The sequence below is a fragment of the Humulus lupulus genome, chromosome 2 (genome assembly GCF_963169125.1).
Source record: "Humulus lupulus chromosome 2, drHumLupu1.1, whole genome shotgun sequence".
Classification (NCBI taxonomy): domain Eukaryota; kingdom Viridiplantae; phylum Streptophyta; class Magnoliopsida; order Rosales; family Cannabaceae; genus Humulus; species Humulus lupulus.
This window is the reverse complement of record NC_084794.1, coordinates 290,023,258-290,047,755: the sequence shown is the minus strand read 5'-3', so window position 1 is coordinate 290,047,755 and position 24,498 is coordinate 290,023,258. Positions and strand designations below refer to the sequence as shown.

General features: G+C 34.1%; 1 pseudogene; it reads left to right on the top strand.

The window, feature by feature from the left end:
• The first annotated feature begins 6,726 nt into the window (after positions 1-6,726).
• On the top strand, positions 6,727-23,780 carry LOC133815666 (probable DNA helicase MCM9; annotated as a pseudogene).
• The last annotated feature ends 718 nt before the right edge of the window (positions 23,781-24,498 follow it).

The window sequence follows — 24,498 nt, the reverse complement described above, 5'->3', positions numbered from 1 at the left end:
GATTGAGTAGAAGACTATGAGAAAGAAAATAACATAATACAGAAATGAACTAAGAGATTTGGTTACCTCAAAGACTTGAAAGACCAATCTACTCCTCAACCGAAATACTATAGAACCTCACTTCCCAAAGTGTTTGATAAGCTTATGATGTTTAAGCTTATGATTTTCCCAAACCAGGTGTTTACACTCTCACACTCACTTAACACTAGCAGCTTCTGAACTTAGAGCAAAAGGTGAATAATGGCTGGGTACTAGGTCCTATTTATAGAGTTTGGGAATGAAAGTATCTTGATTTTACTTGAATAAAAATAATGGCTTTTTAGGTGAAAATCATTTGAATAATTGTTCAGCAGAGGCTGAAGACTCGTTCAAAAGATGCTGGACTTTTGAAGAAGTTTGAATGGCTGAAAGGAAAAGAATTCAAAAGAGTTTGAATTCATGTTGGAGGAGGCGATATATCGCCCCCTGTAGGCGATATATCGCCTGGGCCAGTATGCCCGAGGCGACCGTGCATCGTCTCGTGTTTTCCGTATATACGTGCTGCGATATATCGCCCCCTATAGCTGCGATATATCGGCATACGCTGAATATTTAAACACGAAATTACACATTTTTAGCTAAGTTTGAATGGAGTAAACAGCCTTGACTAAGCCTTCAACGTATTCAAAGCTGCTGACTGACCCTATAACATTCAAACTTTACTCCTTATTAAATTTAATCCTCAAAAATACTTAATCCTTAATCACCATTCATAACATGTGCTTAAAATCCTATTGGTTGATATCTAAACCTTATAGTATAATAAATATAATCCTTAATTATCAGTCATATAATCAAACCTTAGGTTATACTTAATATTCTTAAACTATAGGTTAAACTTAGAAAATCTATAAGTACTACTATGAGTGTCCAAATAATTCCCGGTCTGAACCAAAAATCCACAGTAACAAAGATAATACTAAACATACTATAATACTACTGAACAATTAGCTAAGTAAAGTTCTTGGACTCTACATGTCTTCATCGTGTTTCAATGATTTCTAGGATGCTATTAGTTCATAATTTCAGTTGGTACTTGTAGCTCTTTGGTTTAACTTGAACTTCTTTCTCTCATTATTCAGGGTCAAATTATAACTACTATTGGGTTTTGATGGACCCAAAACGGATATGTTTTAAATATTTATAACTCGCAAGCGCACGAATCGTATATGGAATATAGTGTTCGTGTAAGCATGAGATTGAACCCAAAGGAGTTGTCTAAAATTGAAAAGAAAACTATTTTAAACCAAAATTAATAAATTTTAACCTAGCCCCAAAGATTGATGAGAATTTGTAACAATAAAAATAAAATAAAAGATAATAATAAGGCAATATATAAACATAAATTAATAATTGTAAACAAGATGGTAAAATAAGATTATTAAGGATTAGAATCTACAAAATATAAGTTTAATAATATTTATAAGTACATTGATTCCCAAGTTTTAGTGATTGTTAAAATAAATCAAACTATCATTTTCTAAATAGATTTATAATTTTAAGCACAAATTATTTCTAAAAAGATAAGATTTTTCTTCACTTTTCAAAATTATAATTTCAAAGCATTTAGTGTAAATCAATCTAATGAAATAACAAATAAATCAATGAACATTATTTATAAGGCAAAACATAATATTTTTGTTCTAAGCATGGATGTGTACAATTTAATGACACATCTTACACAAAGAATATTATGTTTTTGCACTAATGAAGAAAAAAGTGTAAATATGTTCTAACAATCCAAAATACATGATATTTAAGATGAAAGAAGATATTTGAAGAAGAAAATTCCATAAACTTTGTTGCACAAAATGGGAAATCAACATACAAAATAAATACTATCTAGTTACATATTATTTCATCATCACCTTAATAATCTTAAAAAGATTAGAAACGCATAACTAGAATAGCAAATACAAACTAAAAATTACAAACATAAATAGGAAAATTTGGAGGATGAACCCCCAAATTTTTCCCCTAAAAATACATAGAAAATAACCAAAAAAAAAGAAGAAGATGAAGAGAATGAAGAGGTTTTGAAATGTGTAGAATTTTGTGAAGTGTAACCTCCCCCCAAAAATGGACACAAACTCCTTTATTTATAGCAAAAAAAAAGTGTTTAAAATAATCAATTTAAATTAAATAAATTGATTAAATCAAATTTGAAATGATGAATAATATGACATATAGGGGTAAATTTGTAGGAGTGATGATGAGTTTGGGTAAAAATGTATAGAAAGTGGGGTAAAAATGTGGTATTTTTGGCAAAGGGAACAATGGTACAAAAGTAGGCCTTTGTTGGGCTCAAGGAAAAAAATGGCGTGCATGGGGTGGCTGCTTTATGGCAGGGAAGCAAGCTGAGGCGTGATGCTGAGGAAGGGAACCATGGGTGGAGTGTGTGCTGAGCAGTTGGGCCTGATGAGGCTGGGCTTGATGTTGGCGGGCTAGACTTTGGGTGCAGCTGTGTGAAGAGGGACCAGGTGGGCTAGGTGTGAGGAGGCAAGAGCTAAATGGCTGGGTGAAGGTGGCAGTTGAGACAACTTTGCTCATGCAGCTAGGAGACAAGGATGCACGTGGAGATGGCTGAATCCTTGAGCTGGGTGCTTCAGTGAGACCTGCTTGGGGGAGTCATGCTATTGGGCCTAGGCTAGGAGATGGGCCCAGGTGGCTAAAAGTGGGCCGGCTGGGTAGAGGATGGCAAGAGGAAAAATGCCACAATTCATGTTATTTTCTTTCAATTTTGCCACTTTTTTTCCCTTCTTTTCTTTACTTTTCAAAGCCAAAAAAAATACAACTTACTCCTTACAAAATAAACATAAATTAAATCAAATTCAAATATTTTCAATTATAAAATAAATTATATTAGTTCATTGAAAAAATTAAAACTTAACTTAATTTAAACATTTAAGCTCAAAATTGCATCTTTTTACTCCCAACTTAACAATATTAATTTTAAATAATTAAACTATAACATTTTATAATAATAGAACTATAAAAACACACAAAAGTATATAAAATCATGATAAGACTAATAAATTCAAAATTACTTACAAACTCAAGAATTAAGCAACAATTAGCACATAAAAAGTGGTAAAATAACTCTATTTTGTAGAGTTATCACACCTCCAAACTTAATATTTTTCTAGTCATCGAGCAAAAGAAAAATTAAAAAAACACACATTTTTTTAATTGGTGATATCAAATGTTTTCGTCAAAAATTATATAATGGAAATAGTTTAAAGAAAATCACAAATAAAAGTAAAACTTATGTTATTAATTAAAAAGTTAAATTGTTTTCAAAATAAATATTTAACAAAAACATCAAATCATGTGAACATTAGACAAGCTTATGCAAACAAAAATAAATTAAATCTCAAGAGTTGATCAAGCAAATTCTAGGATTTTTCAAATTTTTTTTAGAGATTTAAAGAATTTAATGTTTAAATAAACTATATCAAAATATCACAAATTCGAATAGAATAGAAAAGTGACATATTATGAAAAATATATATTTAAACAAAACTACTTTGAAATTAAAAGTAAAGCTTAATAATTATTTATATTTTTCTAAGAACTAATAACAATTTCAATCAAAATTCTTATAATTAGAAAATGAAAATCACCAATATATTTTTTTCAAACAAAACAAAGAATATATATATATATATTTTAACATTATATAACAAATGAAAATGACATAAAAACAAAAAAAGAAAAAACAAACAAAGAAAATAATTTTTTTTTTGGGTTTTACAACAAATGAAAAAAATGCATAAACACAAATAAAAACACATAAACACGAAGAAAAATACATACACATTACCCCCAAACTTAAATGAAACATTGTCCTCAATGTTTAATAAAATAGAAAAAATTAAGAACTACTCCCTTTGATGAATGCTTCCTTGATTTGGCTCTTTTGTTTTCTTCTCTTCTTTTCTTTTTGGGCAAGAAGTTACCTTCAAGCTTTTTGGAATTTGAAAAACATGAAACAAAAAACACACAACAACAAGTGAAATATAAAATGAAACATTAAAGTATGGGTTGCCTCCCACAAAGCGCTTTAGTTTATAGTCTTTAGCTCGACTATAATTTTTTTTGTAACCTACACCCAATCGATGGTGTAAAATTTCATTAGTAGGGTGAGTTATGACTTTGATGCAAATGCCATAAATAATAATTGATAACATCACACCTACAAGAAAATTAGAAATATACAATTTTAATGGAATATCAATAAAATAAGAAAATCGCATATCTATATTAGACTCCTTTTCATTTTGAGTGAATATACAAATTTGTTCAATTATGGGCTCTTGAAATGTAATTATATCTTTTTCATGTTCCTTATGAGCCTCGAAAAATTATCTCATCCAACTCTTTGGTTTTATTAGGGGATTGGATGCATATTACAAGTTCTTCAATAGCTTCATTTTCCTTTTCATTTTCAATTTGACTATTTGGATTGAGAATGGGTTGGTTGGGGTAAACTTATTGTTTCGACTCTATAACTATTGCAAGGTGTCCTATTATTGTCTCAATTTTTGAGATCGACTGAGACTGGGCTAGTAAAATTTGGTAGGTTGATTGCAAGAATTGTTGTAGGGTATCCTCTAAAGATTGGCTTGTTTCTTGTTGAATGGGATATGATAGGTCGGATTGGGCATGACTTTGATTATGCATGTTGAATTCATGCCCTATTGGAGACTGGGTATGATTCCATGAAAAATTTGGATTATAGGTGGGGGCAAAATGGATATCAAAAGATTCATGCATATCATATATATCATTATTTTCTCCATAATTTAAATTTGAGTGCTCATAATAGTTGTACTCAGAATTCCAACTATACTTAAAATGATCCATATGGGAAAAACTTGATGACAAACTAAATATTTTTTTTGTAAGATGACAATTAAGAAAAAAATAACAAGAAAATAAATTTAAGAAAATAAAAACAATGTTAAGATATTAAACACTTACCCGATAATATGATAAAAGACAAAGAAGAATAAGATAAAATTAAGTAAGATTATCAAAAATTAGGCAAGAGTAGGGAGGCATAGCATGCCATCAACCATAACAAAGATAAGGTAAAAATTAGGAGGCACAAGTGCCATCAACTAAAACATAAGATAAAAGACTAGGAAGCAAAATTTCCATCAACTAGTAACTAGCAAAAATAAAAAATAAAAATAACAACAAGATAAATTACAACAAACTTATAACAAAATAAGGAGGCACAAGTGCCATCAACTATAAAAATTAAAAAGATAGATAGGAGGCACAAGTGCCGTCAACTAAAAAAAATACAATAAATATAAATATATAAGTAAGTTTTTTTATGGGTGGTAGAACCGTCCCAAATTTTCTTTTTATCTTTTTTTTAGTTTTTATAGATATATATTTTTTAGTTTTTTTTAAGTGCAAAAAATTAAAATAACTAGTAGAAGAATTCACTAACCTTGAGATAAATTTCGTTTCTTTTCTCTTGCAACTCCCCGGCAATGGCGCCAAAAACTTGATGGACCCAAAACAGGTATGTTTTAAATATTTATAACTCGCAAGCGTATGAATCATATATGGAATATAGTGTTTGTGTAAGCACGAGATCGAACCCAAAGGATTTGTCTAAAATTGAAAAGAAAACTATTTTAAACCAAAATTAATAAATTTTAACCTAGCCCCAAAGATTGATGAGAATTTGTAACAATAAAAATAAAATAAAAGATAATAATAAAGAAATTAAAGGCAATATATAAACATAAATTAATAATTGTACACAAGATGGTAAAATAAGATTATTAAGGATTAGAATCTACAAAATATAAGTTTAATAATATTTATAAGTACATTGATTCCCAAGTTTTAGTGATGGTTAAAATAAATCAAACTATCATTTTCTAAATAGATTTATAATTTTAAGCACAAATTATTTCTAAAAGGATAAAATTTTTCTTCACTTTTCAAAATTATAATTTCAAAGCATTTAGTGTAAATCAATCTAATGAAATAACAAATAAATCAATTAACATTATTTATAAGTCAAAACATAATATTTTTGTTCTAAGCATGGATGTGTACAATTTAATGACACATCTTACACAAAGAATATTATGTTTTTTGCAAAAATGAAGAACAAAGTGTATATTATCTAACAATCTAAAATATGAGATATTAAAGATGAAAGACATATATGAAGAAGAAAAATCCATAAACTTGTTGCATTACAAGGGAAATCAACATACAACATAAACATTACCTAGTTACAAGTTGCTTCATCATGGTCTTAATAATCTTATGAAAAAGATTAGAAGCACATAACTAGAGTAAAAATTACAAAATAAATGACATACATACTTGCAAAATGCTCTTGAAAAACCCAAAATGGAAGAGAGAATGGTAGAGAGAAATGGGAGAAAAGAAGATGGTAACCAAAAATTAAGCACCCTAAAATGGTCTTGAAACTCCATATTTATAGCCAAAACAAGATTATTAAAATAATCAATTTAAATTAATTAAATTGATTAATTTAATTAAATAAATAAATATGGTATGTAGAGGTAAATTATAGGGTGTAATAATGATGTTGTGGTAAAAAATGTGTAGAAAAATGGGTAAAAAGTGGCATTTTGAGCATAGGGGACACATGGTACACTTAGGCAATTTTAGGCTAAAAATGACAAAATGCAGCTATTAGGCTGCTGGTGGCAGGCGGCTGGCATGCGTGTGGACTTGTGGGCTAGGCCGAGTGGTGGGATGGCAGGGAGGAGACTGTCTTGGATTGGGCCCAACTGGGCTTTGGGGCTGGCTGATGAATTGGGCCACGGCTGGCCTTGTTGGAGCTTCAGGCGGTGATGAAGCTGCATGGCCATGGCTGGGGAGAAGTAAATGGATGCTGAGGAGAAGACTTTGGTGGGCAGCTGGCTTGTGACTTTGTTGGGCGTTGATGGCCACGGCTGGAGACAACAAGGGGAGACTGAAAATGGGCCTGGGCTGAGGCATTGGCCCATTTGAAAATGCCAAATTTCTTGTTATTTTCTTTCAAAACTACCACCTTTCTTTTGATTTCCTTGCTTTTCAAGAGCCACAAATGAAATAATTTTCCTACAAAATAAATTATAAACTAAATTAAAATTAAATATTTTCATTAATAAAATATACCATATAACTCCCAACATTAATTAAAATTTAATTTACATAACATTTCATTTCAATAAAATCATATTTTTAACATTCAAACTAACAATACTAATTTTAACTAATTCAATTACAACATAACACAATAAAATATCTATAAAAACATATAAAAATCTAGAAAATTACAATAAGACTAATAAATGCAAAATTACTTAAAAACTTAATAAATCAATTAAGAACTCAAGTACTAAGCAACAATTAGCACATAAAAAGTGGTAAAATAACTCTATTATGTAGAGTTATCAATGTTGCAATTAGAACGATTTGTTATGACTTTCACAAGTTTTAAGATATTTATTTCTTTCAATGGATCACAATTGTGTATTGCACGTTTAGAAAACAGGCTTTATATTCTGCGACCTAGCGAACCCCTCGCTCTTAATAATGATTTATTCAAAGTAGCTAAACCTAGGACCAATAAACGTCAAAAGACTCATAACAATAATATGACGTATTTATGGCACTTGAGACTAGGTCACATTGGCTATGATAGGATTCAAAGACTTATAAAGGATGGACCTTTGAGGGAACTCACCTTAGGTGAATTACCTGTCAGTGAATCTTGTCTAGAAGGCAAACTGACCAAGCGTCCATTCTCTGCAAAGGGTGATAGGGCCAAAGAACCACTTGGTCTTGTGCATTCAGATGTTTGTGGACCTTTGAATGTACAAGCCAGGGGTGGTTTTAAGTATTTCATCACTTTCATTGATGATTACTCTAGATACTCATGTCTTTACCTAATGCATAGGAAATCAGAAACATTTTCAAAGTTTCAAGAATTTCTAGCAATGGCTCAGAACCAATTAGGTAAAACGTTAAAGATCTTGCGATCTGACAAGGGTGGAGAATATTTGGATATGCAGTTCCAAGATTATTTAACTGAACTTAGGATTTTATCAAAACTTACTACCCCAGGTACTCCGCAACAAAATGGTGTAGTGGAACACCGGAACAGAACTTTATTGGAAATTGTTAGATGCATGCTTAGTTACTCAACTCTACTAACTTCGTTCTGGGGACATGCAATTGAAACTGCGAATGACATTCTCAATGTTGTGCCGTCAAAAATCAATCCCCAAAACACCTTCAGAATGCTGGAATGGTCGTGAACCTAGTTTACGCCATTATAGAATCTAAGGGTGTCCCGCTCACGTCCTGAGGAAAAAGGAGGGAAAGCTAGAACTGCAAACTGAGGTTTGCATGTTTGTTGGCTATCCTAAAGGTACTCAGGGTGGAATTTTCTATAGTCATTCAGAAAAGAAATTGTTTACTTCTACAAATGCTACTTTTCTAGAAAATGACTATGTCCAGAACTTTAAACCTCTCAGCAAAGTAGTTTTAGAGGAGATGGTTAAAGAATTGACTCCAACAATTGTTCCATCGTCATCAATGCAAGTTGATGATGAAATTCCCACTCTTCATGTCCAACCGACGCAAGTCGATTTAAATGAAGAAAGTACCACTGTTCCTGAGCAAATAGTCACAGAGCCTCGTCATAGTGGGAGGGTTTCTAGGAACCCAGTTCGCTATGGTTTGGATGGTGAAACCAATATGGTTATTGGTGACACTAGTGATGAGGATCCGTTGTATTTCAAACAGGCAATGGCTAGCCCTGAAAAGGAAATGTGGCTCGAAGCCATGAAATAAGCACTACACCAAACACCCATTACCATAACACATCATTATAATAGAATTTAAAAAGAGTAATTGTAAGTGAAAAAAAATTTCAGGCGGTAACTTAAAATAAAGTACCGCCAAATGACTTAACTTTTTTCAACCCATGTACCCATTTCCCCTATACCCATTTCCTCAATCATTCTTCGGTCTTTCCCTTCCTGGTCTCTCGGTCCCTTCAATCTTCAATCGTTCTTTAGTCTTTCCGTTCTTGGTCCGTTCCTGGTCTATCTCTCTCGGTTTCCCGTAGACCTATCTCTCTCGGTCTCTCGGTGTTTCCCGTAGCTTGCTCTTGTAGGTCAGCCCTCTTGCATGTCTTCCCGTAGCTTGTTTTGTTTTTGTTATTACAGTGTGGGTTTTGTGTAGATTGTTGCTCTGTTTTATCGAACATTTGTTTCTAATCTACATTTCTAATCTGCATTTCTTCAGTCTTGCAGGTCCCGTAGCTTGCTCTTGCAGGTCAGCCCTCTCTTTGTACCAAGTTCTCCTTTGCTCTATCAATGGAGGAGCCTCTTTTATTGGCATTTCTAATTAGTTAGAATAATCAAATGTCTACTCTTTTAGAATTTGAAAAGTGACTTGTTTAGAAACATCTATTTCTATTTTGCGTATTGCCTTGAATGATGGTTTAATGCCATTTTGATTTGTTTGACAAAGATAATGTGAAATATTTTAATCATGCAGCTGATGGATGATTTTTAAATATATATCGACAAACAATTTGCGTAGTGTGAAGTATTCATTTCATTCATCACTATGAATTATTCGGACACTTTTTCTTGCTTTACAGTTATTTGTTCATACAAATTAAAGTATAACTTATTCAACAGATATCATAGAACCTCCTTAGCTCTCTTAATATCTTCCTGAACTTTAATTCATATCATAAATGATCTTACAAATTTCTTTTACTATGTTTGATCCAGATTTTAGAAAATGACAATAATGTGGATGGAAAGCACGCCACCTTTCCTTCCCAAATATTGGAAGATTTCTAACTGCTAGACCAAGAATAGTATAATAATTTATTAATGAGTTTAGGGACTTGTGATAATACAATTTAAACTTCAAGAGAAATTTAATTTTAGAAGTAATTTGTGTCTACCAGTTTGATATATAAGAGTATGAAATTATGTTTATTCAAATCCAAGGTAGAACTTTTTATTAGCTGGATAAAGAGCAATCCAAATTTATAGTACCAGTTTCTACAATAAATCAATAAAAATTTATTAGACATGCTGTATAATTTGATGTTCTCAAAAGTATGTTTGACATTGTAAGTGTTTCCCTATATTGAATCTATCAACTAATTATATTTATATTGTAGGTGAAGTTTCTCAAATATGGTTGATATTTTCCTATTTAATTTTGCATCAGATTTTGCTTTATAATTTATCCTTTTTAATTCCATTGTGTTCATAATGGTGGTAATGATATGTTGCTTTACAGATGACGTTATAGTCACTGGGGTCTTAACTGCAAGGTGGTCGCCTGACTTAAAAAGATGTTCACTGCGACCTTGATCCTGTGTTGATTGCTAATCATGTGATGTAAATGTAATAGCTCTGTTTGAAAGAAGAAACATTTTTCATTGTTGAGATGGTTGTTGTTCCATTGGAGTCATACATGGTACTAAAGAGAGGTAGTTCTTTTAATTTCATAAACTCTGCTTAGCCTTGGTGAACCTTGATCCCATCTTTCTTATGATGCATGGGATTTCACTTATGCAGCTAGTTGATGTTTCGAAGGGATAGAAAATGATTTGGTGGTAACTCTTTTAAGGGATGCTAAAGTAGTATCAGATAGATTGAAATAACTACCGATACTGAAAAGAGGCTCAAAACTTGTTACAAACTTACAAATATATTTCTATATTAAAATAATGCGAATAGGTTTTTGGAAAAAACCATAAAGTAGAAAACAGTTTTGTATTTCAACTTATCTAAGTATCAAAATTGGTTAGAAATTTTTTTCTTTCTTTCTTTCTGTTTTTTGGAGTGAAGCTTTGGTTACTATATGCACTTGACATACTTTTTATACACATATTTAGGAGAACAAATGAGCTGAAATCGGATATTACTATTCCTCATGATGTCATTATGAAATTCAATCAATTTTGGAACGAGTTTAAGGATACCCCTTTGAAAGGTAAGGCATCGTTGATTACTATATATCATTTTATAAATGAGTGTTCTTCTATCAATTCTTCAGCATCAATCAATTAGAGATCTTCATTAAAAAAGAAAATATTGGAAACTAGGCCCCCTTATATGTAAGACTGTTATGACTTCAATATTTTTTAATGAAAATTATTCAGAAAGAAATGCAATATTACAAGGTGTTTGTCCACAAATTTTTGGACTCTTCACTATAAAGCTTGCAGGTACATAGCTTTCTCATATAAATTCATGATTTGTTTATCTTAAGTTAAAGATTTTGAATGACTGTTAAACATTCACTAGCAGCACCTTCTCTTTTTTCAACTTAGTTGCATTAACACTTATTGGAGGTGTGCAACATGTTGATGCTTCTGGAACCAAGGTACGAGGAGAGTCTCATTTACTTTTGGTTGGAGACCCAGGTACCTTTTCGATTTTCATTGCATACTTATAGGGTTCATTACTTAAATAAAATTCTATAAATTAAAGACTACTGCATTTATGCTATGCTTCAGTTGAAGAAGCTTTCTTTTCTTCAAAATTCTGATAGGAAATTAACAATCACTTAAATCTAGAAAAATAAGAACACCATTGTATTTTGTCTAACTGATTCATGATATTTTATGAATGTCTAAAGCCTGTAACCTATATGAATTTTCCTGTACAATACAATTAGGGTTATTACAAACAATTTATCCATAGTATTGTATTGAGTGGTCCTTTAATGCAAATAATGGGTAGGATAACTAATGTAAATAGTCTAAGGGTGGGAAAATATAAATTTTAGAGAGAAATTTTGAGAGCAAGAAAGTATAGAAGAAAGCTCCAGGACTGGACTTGAATAGTTTAAAACTTTAGGGTTTTATTTTCTCAATAGAAGACATTTCTTTGCTGGTTGGATCCATGGACAAATGCAATATTTGCCAAACCATGTTAAATATTGGTATTGATGCTTTTGATATGTTCTTGTGCTCTTGATGTGTTTATTGGGTGTTATTCTAAAGGTTATTAGTATAAGAGGTATTTTCTCCCTTATAACAATTTAGATATGGATTGCACACCATTTTATAACTTGTCTTTTCGGGTAACACATGAATTAGCTACATTAATTATAACTACAGAAAATTAGAATTAATGAAATTTTCCTTGAAAAATAGAAAACTGCCCAACCATTATTAATTTTTCTAATAAAAATAGTTTTTCAAAGCTGAAAATTCTTCTCTAGTCCTTGTTAATTTATTCTTGTTTGGCTTGAGTAATGTAGTTGTAGAGTCCAAGAACTTTACTTAGCTAGTTAGAAAGTAGTATTATAGTATTTATAGTATTATCTTTATGACTGTGGATTTTTGGTTCAGACCGGGAATTATTTGGACACTCATAGTAGTAATTGTAGATTTTGTAAGTTTAACCTATAGTTTAAGAATATTAATGTTAACCTAAGGTTTGATTTATATGGCTGATATTAAGGATAATATTTATTATACTATAAGGTTTAGATAAGAACCAATAGGATTTTAAGCACATGTTATGAATGGGTGATTAGGGATTAAGTATTTTTGAGGATTAAATTTAATAAGGGTAAGGTTTGAATGCTCTAAGGTCAGTCAGCAGCTTTGAATACGTTTAAGGGCCTAGTCAAGGCTGTTTACTCCATTCAAACTTAGCTAAAAATGTGTAATTTCGTGTTTAAATAATCAGCGTGCGCCGATATATCGCAGCTGTAGGGGACGATATATCGCAGCACATAGATACGAAAAACACGAGACGATGCACGACAGCCTCGGGCATACTGGCCCAGGCGATATATTGCCTCCTTCAGCATATTTTGAAACATTTTGAATTTGTTTTCCATTCAGCCATTCAACCTCTTGATAAGTCCAGCACCTTTTTGAACGAGTCTTCAGCCTCTGCTGAACGATTATTCAAATTATTTTCACCTAAAAAGCTATTATTTTTATTCAAGTAAAATTAAGATCCTTTCATTCCTAAACTCTATAAAAAGGACCTAGTACCCAGCCATTATTCACCTTTTACTCTAAGTTCAGAGGCTGCAAGTGCTAGGAGAGTGTGAGAGTTAAACATTTGGGTGGGGAAATCATAAGCTTATCAAACACTTGGGGAAGTAAGGTTTTATAGTATTTCGGTTTGAGGTGTAGATTGGTTATACAAGTCTTCAAGGTAACCCAAAACTCTAGTTAAATTCTGTACTTTTCGTTTAAGTTCTCATAGTCTTCTACTCAGCCTCTAACCTTAATTTTTATTTTGGTTACGAATAACGGAGGGAATAGGCCAGGCTACGTGGAATACCCGCCATGTGCTAAGTGTCAGAAGAAGCATCCTGGAGAATGCCGCGCCAACACCAAGGAGTGTTTCAACTGTGGTCAAGAAGGGCATCGTAAAAGAGATTGTCCTCAGCAAAAGCCAGAAGGGAAGAAGGACGAAAAGATGGTTCCTTCTAGGGTTTTTGCTTTAACCCAAGGAGAGGCTGATGCTAGCAACAAGGTGGTCACAGGTCAGGTTTCTATCCTCAATAACTTATGTTATGCATTATGTGATTCGGGAGCCACTCATTCGTATATCTCGTTAGGAATGATAGAAAAACTAGGCAAACCTTGTGAAAGATTTAGAACTAGGTTTGTAACCGAGTTGCCTTCGGGCAAAGTAGTTCTATCATCACGAATAGTACGAGGCGTACCGATCAAGATTGAGGACATAGAACTAGAAGGAGACCTGATAGAGCTAGTGATCAAGGACTTTGACGTAATACTAGGCATGGATTGGCTAGCACGGCATGGCGCAACGATCGACGGCAAACGCAAGAAAGTGATGTTTGAGACTCCTGACGGCCAGAGACGATGCTTCATGGGACAAGCTTCAGGATTGCGCACCCCGTTATTATCATCTCTCAAAGCTCAACTGATGATGGAGAAAGGATGTCAAGCATTCCTAGCCAGCATCACGAATGTGGAGAGGGAGACACCACTTAAGGTTGGAGACGTCCGTGTTATACAAGAATTTCCAGAGGTATTTCCCGATGACTTGCCAGGATTGCCGCCAACTCGAGAAATAGACTTCACGATAGAATTAGTACCAGGCACCGAGCCTATCTCTAAGGCACCATACCGAATGGCACCTACGGAACTCAAGGAGTTAAAGATGCAGCTACAAGAACTCCTAGACTTGGGTTTTATTAGGCCAAGCCATTCACCATGGGGCGCTCCGGTACTATTCGTGAAGAAGAAGGACGGAAGTATGCGGATGTGCATAGACTATCGTGAGCTGAACAAAGTAACGATTAAGAACAAGTACCTGCTACCTCGGATCGACGATTTGTTTGATCAACTCCGAGGCACGACGGTATTTTCAAAAGATCGATTTACGGTCAGGATATCATCAGCTCAAGGTAAAGGGAGAAGATATTCCTAAGACAGCCTTTAGGACTCGTTATGGACATTACGAGTTCTTGGTTATGTCTTTTGGTCTAACTAACGCACCAGCCGCGTTTATGGACTTAATGAATAGGGTCTTCAAAGAATACTTGGATAAATTCGTCGTTGTGTTCATCGACGATATCTTAGTATACTCCAAGAATGAAGTAGAGCACGAGGAACATTTGAGGATGATTTTGACGCGATTGAAGGAGCATCAACTCTACGCAAAGTTCAAGAAATGCGAGTTTTGGCTTTCGCAAGTGGCGTTCCTTGGGCACATTATATCAAAAGATGGAGTTGCAGTAGATCCATCAAAGGTAGAGGCCGTGAAGGATTGGCCCACACCAAAGAATGCATCAGAAGTAAGAAGCTTCTTAGGGCTAGCAGGTTATTATAGGAAGTTTGTAGAGGGTTTTTCTAAGATAGCCACTCCGCTCACCAACCTGACTCGGAAGCAACAAAAGTTTAACTGGAATGATAAGTGTGAAGAAAGCTTACAGTCGCTTAAGGATAAGCTTTTCTCAACACCAGTACTCAGTGTACCAACACCCAACGATAAGTTCGTTGTCTACTGCGATGCATCGAAGCAAGGATTGGGTTGCGTACTAATGCAAAATGACAAGGTGATAGCCTATGCCTCACGACAGCTAAAGGAGTACGAACAGCGCTATCCAACTCACGATATGGAGTTGGCAGCGGTGGTCTTTGCGTTAAAAATCTGGCGCCATTATCTTTACGGAGAACGGTGCGAGATTTATACGGACCACAAGAGTTTAAAGTACTTCTTTACTCAGAAGGAGCTCAACATGAGGCAGCGCAGGTGGTTGGAGTTAGTAAAGGATTACGACTGCGAAATCCTATACCACCTGGGAAAGGCGAACGTAGTTGCCGATGCACTTAGCAGGAAAAGTTATGGGAATTTAGCAGCTTTAGCCGGAATAGAAAAGTCGCTACAGCAGGAGCTGATCAGTGCTGGAATAGAAGTAGTTATAGGCAAGCTGGCTAACTTGTCTATCCAATCGAATCTGCTAGAGGACATACGGATTTGTGAGAGACATGATGACACGCTAGCAGCACATATGGATGCAGTCAGAGAAGGCAAGACTACAGATTTCTCAATATCTAGCAAAGGCTTATTGAGATATAAGGATCGGGTATGCGTGCCAAATGATCAAAGTATTAAGAAGACGATCCTAGAAGAAGCGCACAGTACCCCGTACTCAATTCATCCAGGGTCTACCAAGATGACTCATGACATCAACGCAATCTATTGGTGGCCAGGGATGAAGAAGGACATAGCAGAGTTTGTGTCTAAGTGTCTTGTATGCCAGCAAGTGAAAGCGGAGCATCAGCAGCCTGCAGATTTATTGCAACTGCTTAGCGTGCCAGAATGGAAGTGGGACGACATAGCCATGGACTTCGTGACGGGTCTGCCAAAGACGAATAAGCAGCATGATTCCTCTTGGATAGTAATAGATAGACTAACCAAGTCGGCTCATTTCCTGCCTGTTAAGACTTCATACACGGGAGACCAATACGCAGACATCTACATCTAAGAGATAGTACGGTTGCATGGAATCCCCAAGACGATAGTATCAGATAGAGGGTCGGTTTTTACATCAAGATTTTGGGGAAGCTTACAGCAAGCTATGGGTACTAAGTTAAGCCTTAGTACAAGTTTTCATCCTCAAACAGATGGGCAGTCCGAGCGTACGATTCATATTTTAGAGGATATGCTACGCGTGTGAGTACTTGATTTCGGAGGATCATGGAATAAGTACCTGCCGCTGATCGAATTCTCGTACAACAACAGCTACCAGTCGACGATCGGGATGACACCTTATGAGTTGTTGTATGGAAGAAGGTGCCGATCACCGTCGCACTGGGACGAAGTAGGAGAAAGGCAGCTTCTAGGGCCCGAAGCTGTTAGACAAGCTCAAGAAGAAGTAGCGCTTATTAGACAGCGTATGCTTGTTGCTCAAAGCCGTCAGAAAAGCTATGCGGATGCCAAGCAACGCGATGTGGAATTCCAAGTCGGAGATCAAGTCTTCCTGAAGATATCTCCTCTGAAAGGTGTCAAGCGGTTTGGGAAGAAAGGCAAGCTTAGTCCCCGATTCATAGGTCCTTTTGAGATATTGGACAAAGTGGGACCAGTTGCGTATAGACTAGCCCTACCGCCATCACTAGCCGATAGTTACAACGTGTTCCACATTTCGATACTATGCAAATATGTGTCAGACCCATCTCACGTCCTCAAGTACGATACAATAGCACTCCAGAAAGACTTAATTTACGAGGAACGACCGGTTAGCGTCCTAGATAGGGGGATGAAGCAATTACGGTCCAAGAGCTTTCCTATAGTCAAAGTCCTATGGAGTAATAGTTCTGAACGAGAGGCAACATGGGAGTTGGAGGAGGACATGCAAGGCAGGTATCTGGAATTATTTGGTAAGTAAATTTCGAGGAAAAAATTCTTTTTAGTAGGGAAGAATTGTAGAGTCCAAGAACTTTACTTAGATAGTTAGATAGTAGTATTATAGTATTTATAGTATTATCTTTATGACCGTGGATTTTTAGTTCAGACCGGGAATTATTTGGACACTCATAGTAGTACTTGTAGATTTTCTAAGTTTAACCTATAGTTTAATAATATTAATGTTAACCTAAGGTTTGATTTATATGGCTGATATTAAGGATAATACTTATTATACTAAAAGGTTTAGATAAGAACCAATAGGATTTTAAGCACATGTTATGAATGGGTGATTAGGGATTAAGTATTTTTGAGGATTAAATTTAATAAGGGTAAGGTTTGAATGCTCTGAGGTCAGTCAGCAGCTTTGAATACGTTTAAGGGCTTAGTCAAGGCTGTTTACTCCATTCAAACTTAGCTAAAAATGTGTAATTTCGTGTTTAAATAATCAGCGTGCGCCGATATATCGTAGCTGTAGGGGACGATATATCGCAGCACATAGATACGGAAAACACGAGACGATGCACGACAGCCTCGGGCATACTGGCCCAGGCGATATATCGCCTACAGGGGGCGATATATCGCCTCCTTCAGCATATTTTGAAACATTTTGAATTTGTTTTCCATTCAGCCATTCAACCTCTTGATAAGTCCAGCACCTTTTTGAACGAGTCTTCAGCCTCTACTGAACAATTATTCAAATTATTTTCACCTAAAAAGCTATTATTTTTATTCAAGTAAAATTAAGATCCTTTCATTCCTAAACTCTATAAAAAGGACCTAGTACCCAGCCATTATTCACCTTTTACTCTAAGTTCAGAGGCTACAAGTGCTAGGAGAGTGTGAGAGTTAAACACTTGGGTGGGGAAATCATAAGCTTGGTCATCATAAGCTTATCAAACACTTGGGGAAGTAAGGTTTTATAGTATTTCAGTTTGAGGTGTAGATTGGTCTTACAAGTCTTCAAGGTAACCCCAAACTCTAGTTCAATTCTGTACTTTTCTTTTAAGTTCTCGTAGTCTTCTACTCAGCCTCTAACCTTAATTTTTATTTTGGTTAGGAAATCTAAGTTCTTAAGCAAGAACGTTTTGGTAAGAATGTTTCTCAAAGGTTTAGTCCTTCCATTCCTTTCATTTCTTTTTCTTCAAATCTACTCACCCTGTTATATATGGTTTTAGGAGTGTTCCAAAAGTCCCAACTCTGTCCTCACATCCCGGTAACTTTGGTAAGGAAAATAGGATAGAATCTATATGTTTTATGCTTATGTTATCTTATGTTTTATGTTATGAAATATGTTATATAATATGTTATGAATATGTATGTTTGTAGGCTTGGGCATATGACCCATATGACTAACAAGACCCCAAATAGATTATGGGCATATGACCTACTTAACTAGTAGGACCCCACTAATCTCATGGGCATATGACTTGTTCAGTCTATGGGACCCCAAGTAATAATGGCCATTATAGTATGTGTAAAGTGTTATGTTAAGTTTTTATGTTTCTTATGAAATTATGTATATGAACTATGTGTTAGATTTTCCTTGCTGGGCATTAGGCTCATTCCTTTTTGTTTATATGTGCATGAAAATAGCTATAGTGGCAGGAAAGATTCGTGGATGCTTGGGAGAATGTGTATCGGTGGTGAATGGAGTCAAGGAGTCGAGAGTTCGATTTTTCGAGGATGTAGTCTTGTTTTATGGTTTTACATGTATTTTTCCGCACTTATTATGTAACTCCTTTTATTTTAAATTATGTTTTGTTTTTAAGACAATGGGATCCCATACCCTACTTATTTTATGAAAGTGACTCTTATACTTACAAGTTTCCAATAAAGTTATGGTATTTTCGCAAATGTAAGTTTTATTAAGGATTTATATGTATAGTTTCATTAATGGTCCAAAAGTCTAGAGTAGTGTGTCATTACAGCAGCTCAGTTTAATTGTTTGTTGCTTTACCCTTCCCTTGGGGTTCCTGGTCCTTTTATTTTGCTCATTATATAGGTGGGAGTTATCTTATTATTTCAATATACCCAAATATATATATTTATATTACTATCATTGGTGAACAACTACTAATGAGTTCAGATTCTTTTTTTGAATCTGTATGTAATCATTAAAGCATTATACTGAAAAAGTTTCATGTATATGTATATATGTAGTAATTTTTTTTAAGGCTTTTCTGTAGAGTCCAAGAACTTTACTTAGCTAATAATTAGTAGTATTATAGTGTGTATAGTATTATCTTTGTTACAGTGGATTTTTGGTTCAGACCGGGAATTATTTGGACACTCATAGTAGTACTTATAGATTTTCTAAGTTTAACCTATAGTTTAAGAATATTAAGTATAACCTAAGGTTTGATTATATGACAGAGAATTAAGGATTATATTTATTATACTATAAGGTTTAGATATCAACTAATAGGATTTTAAGCACATGTTATGAATGGGTAATTAAGGATTAAGTATTTTTGAGGATTAAATTAAATAAGGGTAAAGTTTGAATGTTATAGGGCCAGTCAGCAGCTTTGAATACGTTGAAGGCTTAGTCAAGGCTGTTTACTCCATTCAAACTTAGCTAAAAATGTGTAATTTCGTGTTTAAATATTCAGCGTGTGCCGATATATCGCAGCTATAGGGGGCGATATATCGCAGCACGTAGATACGGAAAACACGAGACGATGCACGGTTGCCTCAGGCATACTGGCCTAGGCGATATATCGCCTACAGGGGGCGATATATCGCCTCCTCCAGCATAAATTCAAACATTTTTGAATTCTTTTCCTTTCAGCCATTCAAACTTCTTCAAAAGTCCAGCATCTTTTGAACGAGTCTTCAGCCTCTGCTGAACGATTATTCAAATGATTTTCACCTAAAAAGCCATTATGTTTATTCAAGTAAAATCAAGATACTTTCATTCCCAAACTCTATAAATAGGACATAGTACCCAGACATTATTCACCTTTTGCTCTAAGTTCAGAAGCTGCTAGTGTTAAGTGAGTGTGAGAGTGTAAACACCTGGTTTGGGAAAATCATAAGCTTAAACATCATAAGCTTATCAAACACTTTGGGAAGTGAGGTTCTATAGTATTTCTGTTGTGGTTAGAGTGGTCTTGCAAGTCTTTGAGGTAAACCCGAAACTCTATTTCATTTGTTTCATGTTATTTTCTTTCTCAAAGCCTTCTACTCAGTCCCCTAACCTCATTCTTATTTTGGTTAGGGAATCCAAGTTCTTAAGCACATAAGTTGTGGTAAGCATATTTCTCAATGGTTTAGTCTTCCTATTCATTTTCATTTCTTCTTCTTCATAAGACTCACTCTTTCTCATATGGTTTTAGGAGTGTTCCAAAAGTCCCAACTCAGTCCATCATATCCTGGTATCTTTGGTAAGGAAAATAGGATAGAATCTATATGTGTATTGCTTATGTGTTATGTTATGAAATATGATATGTTATGAATATGTTATGTATGTGTATGTTTGTAGGCTTGGGCTTATGCCCTATTTGACTAACGAGACCCCAAAAAGATTATGGGCATATGCCTACTTAGCTAGTAGGACCCCACTAATCTCATGGGCATAAGCTTGTTTAGTCTATGGGACCCCAAGTAATAATGGCCATTATAATAAGTGTATGTATTAAGTGTTATGATATGTCTTTACGTTTATTATGAAATTTATGTTTATGACTATGTGTTAGATTTTCCTAGCTGGGCATTAGGCTCATTCCTTTATGTTTTATGTGCAGGAAAATAGCTTTAGAGGCGGTAAGATTCGTGACGCTTAGAGGATGTGTATCGATGGTGAATGGAGTCAAGGGGCCGAGCGTTATTCGATTCGAGGATGTAGTCTTATTTTATCTTTTATGGTTTTATATGTATTTTCCGCATTTCTTATGTAATTCTTTTCATTTAAATCATGTTTTGTTTTTAAAGACAATGGGATCCCATATCCTTTTTAGTATTTATTTGTAAGTAACTCTTATTTTACAAGTTACTCAATAAAATTATGGTATTTTCGTAAAAATGTAAGTTTATGTATAGTTTCGTTAATGGTCCAAAAAGTCTAGAGTAGTGGGTCATTACATTTTCTCAGGTACCGGGAAATCTCAGTTCTTGAAATTTGTTGCAAAGTTAAGTAACAGATCTGTTGTCACTACTGGCTTAGGAAGCACTAGTGCTGGACTCACTGTCACTACAGTCAAGGATGGAGGTATGTTTCTCATTTCTCCATCCTAAACTTGTATCCATGGAGTAAGGAATCTGACAGAAGTTGTGATTAGTTTGCGTTAACTTTTTGCATGGTTTGCCACCACCTTGCACATCCTAGTCCTGTTCCCCATCTCATTGTCTCTGCTCTTACTTTTCTCTCTGTATCTCCCCTTTTGCTCACACTTCAAGTCAGTAACTCTCTCAATGATTGAGAACATCTTTGTTTTGATAACCAAATCTTTCATCATAAAACTCCAATTCTTGCTTCCATGGGGCTAAATAATCTGATCAGATGGTTGTGACATGAAAGTAGTGATATTCTGTCTTCATCTTTTGCTAAATTTGGGTTCTTGTAAGCTTGTACCCTGTGTTCACAATTAATATTTTAGAAAGCATGTTAAAATAAAGGTGGTTTAGTCTGTCTTTGATAGAATGTTTTTGTATTTTCGTGACAAGTTGTTTTAGTTCCTTGGCTTCAAATTGTACCTATACTACATCTTTGTTCTTTATATGTTTCTGGAATTCTCCTTGTAACAATCAGCTATTATATCATATTTAAATATTGTAAGACATTAATGGTAATATTTCGATTAAATAATTTTACTATATGCAGGAGAATGGATGTTGGAAGCTGGGGCCCTAGTTTTAGCAGATGGAGGACTTTGCTGCATAGATGAATTTGATAGGTATTTGAGATGCCCCTAAGGTTTCTAATGAAACTACTCTTTCTAGCTTGCAATTATCTAAACCTAGCAAACATGATGTGCATCATGATATTATTCCTACTTGTATATACTAGATTTCTTTTCTCAATCTCTTCATCTTTTTTCTTGTTAGAATTGCTTGTAGTATCATTGATATGATATTCTATTTCTTATTAAAGAGATAAAAGCATTAAGGAAAAATTGAAGATGAATGGACATACAACTCAAAAAATGCAATTAACATTCTCTAGAAACACTTCAATATAATATGCATGAATATATTTTTTGATTTTATGTCAATACATAGAGAAGCCATTTGTTCACATGGTTTCTAAAGCATCGACATTAAGAAATCCTAACTTATTTTTTTAATCTTTTCATGGAATCTATTACGATGTTTCTGCTTGTTAATAAAATATTGTATGAATTAAATCAATAATTATATCATCATTGAATTTTTAATTTCGCTTGCTTAATGTGTTTTTTTCCTTTTTTGTAATTAAACATGTTTTAGTATTTTTACTAGTTACAGAATAGGAAATTGCTTGGATTGTATCATCCTCAGTCAATCTAAATGATATTTTCAAAACCATTATACAAAAAAGAATATATAATTTGATGATTTTATTTTAATCTTTTCATAAGTTTCATCTGTTTTTTTGTTCGTGTGAAAATATCAAGTTTAATATCACTTTCTTTAACAGCATGAGAGAACATGATAGAGCAACCATACATGAAGCAATGGAACATCAAACTATATGTGTTGCCAAGGTAACATTCTTTGATGATCTACGAGTACTGGTGTTTTTGGAAAATTTGTTTTGAAGTTGATAATTAATTCTACTTTAACTGAAACTGCAGCCTATGATAGTGTTTTAGCTTGGTTACAATCATAACAGAAGTTTATGAAAGTCTCATTTGTGGGAGTGGAGGGGAAGTAAAATAGGGCTTCTAATTGTGTTCTCCCCTGATTTGATCTCTGATACGGTCTCCTATTGTTCCCTAGCCCTCTCTAATATGCAGGGTTGACAATTCAGTGTTTTGAATATTTGCATGATGGGTTATTTTGGTTTGCCGAGATAGAAGGTTCCTATAATTTATTATCAAATTACTAATTTTTATATTTGCTCATTTACTTAAGTTGTATCTTTACGTGCTCTTAACAACCCAGTTCATAAATTACATTTCATCATTATTATTAATTGCTGACGTAGTGCTTGAAGTTGTACTTTCATTATTTTCTTGTTGAATTTCATGTGATTCTCTTACCATGTTCGTGTCAGCTCATTCTAATACTTGTCCCAATACTTTCCTTTAATTCTCCCTTTATTTTCAGGCTGGTCTTGTGACAACTCTAAGTACAAGGACCATCATTTTTGGCGCAACAACTCCAAAGGGACATTATGATCCTGCTCAATGTATTATTTTGATTATGTATTTACTAATTTTGTTAAATTACTAAATATGAATTTTCCCCCATTGTAGATAACCTTGGTACTTTCTAATGTAATATTTTCAATGAATATCATTTTCTGTTGTGTTAGTCTTTTGTTAGTTATGTTCAAATCTCTTTCTACTGATGATATCTTTATGTCTTTTTTGTTAGCTCTATCTATCAATAATGCACTCTCTGGTCCCTTATTGAGTAGATTTGATATAGTCCTTGTCCTTCTAGTTACAAAAAATCCTGAATGGGATGAGGTTGTGTCATCTCACATTCTTTTTGAGGTATTCCACTCATTAATACCACCCTGTTGTTTTCTGTAAAGCCATTTCATGACTCTACATTGTGATTTTTGTGTGATTACTTTTACAGGGAGAACCTGAAAAAGATGCGACTGCCGAGGACTTGTCAAAAATCTGGCCCTTTCCTTTGATTCTGAGGTAAAATGACATACAATGAACACTGTTTTATGTACTTTCATTTCTTAGAGGTACAAGATTAACATTTGAAGGAATTTATTTCTCTGTCATGCTCGCTTAGGTATTTTAAATATTCCTCGTAAACAAGAAAGCTTGTGAAATAGGTAAATAAATTTTGACTAATGAAACTTTGAGTTTCTGATCCATAGAAGAAAGACTCTTCAAGACCAAATAATGTTCTAACTAAAGTTTCAGACTCTTTATACTAATTTATATGCAGGGGTCATTGAATGAGATTCTCCTTAAAGACCCAAAATCTGGAACTACAGACAACGCTGATGAGGACGCCTTGACAAAATTGTTTGGTAACCCAAAATCTGGTCGTTTAATCGGACAAGGAAGAGGCGTAACAAGGTCAAAGCTAACTATTGTTAATATGTGTAAGATCTCCAAGTTAGAAGAAGAGCAACATAATATGAAGCTCAAAAGGAAGTGGTAAAGGTCATCAAAAGTTAATACAAAATAATATGTACCTTTAATCTTAATTTATAGGAATGCTGATCTAGACTAAACCCAACTTTGGGTCTTTCTTTTTTTTTTTTAAGGGGAATCCAACTTTGGGTCTGCTTTACACTAAACACGTATAGAAAGCATCCACTGAACAGTTTAAACAGTAAGAAAAATAGTAAGAAAAATCTCTTCAGATTCTAAAAACAGTAAGAAAAATAGAAAGCCCAATATTT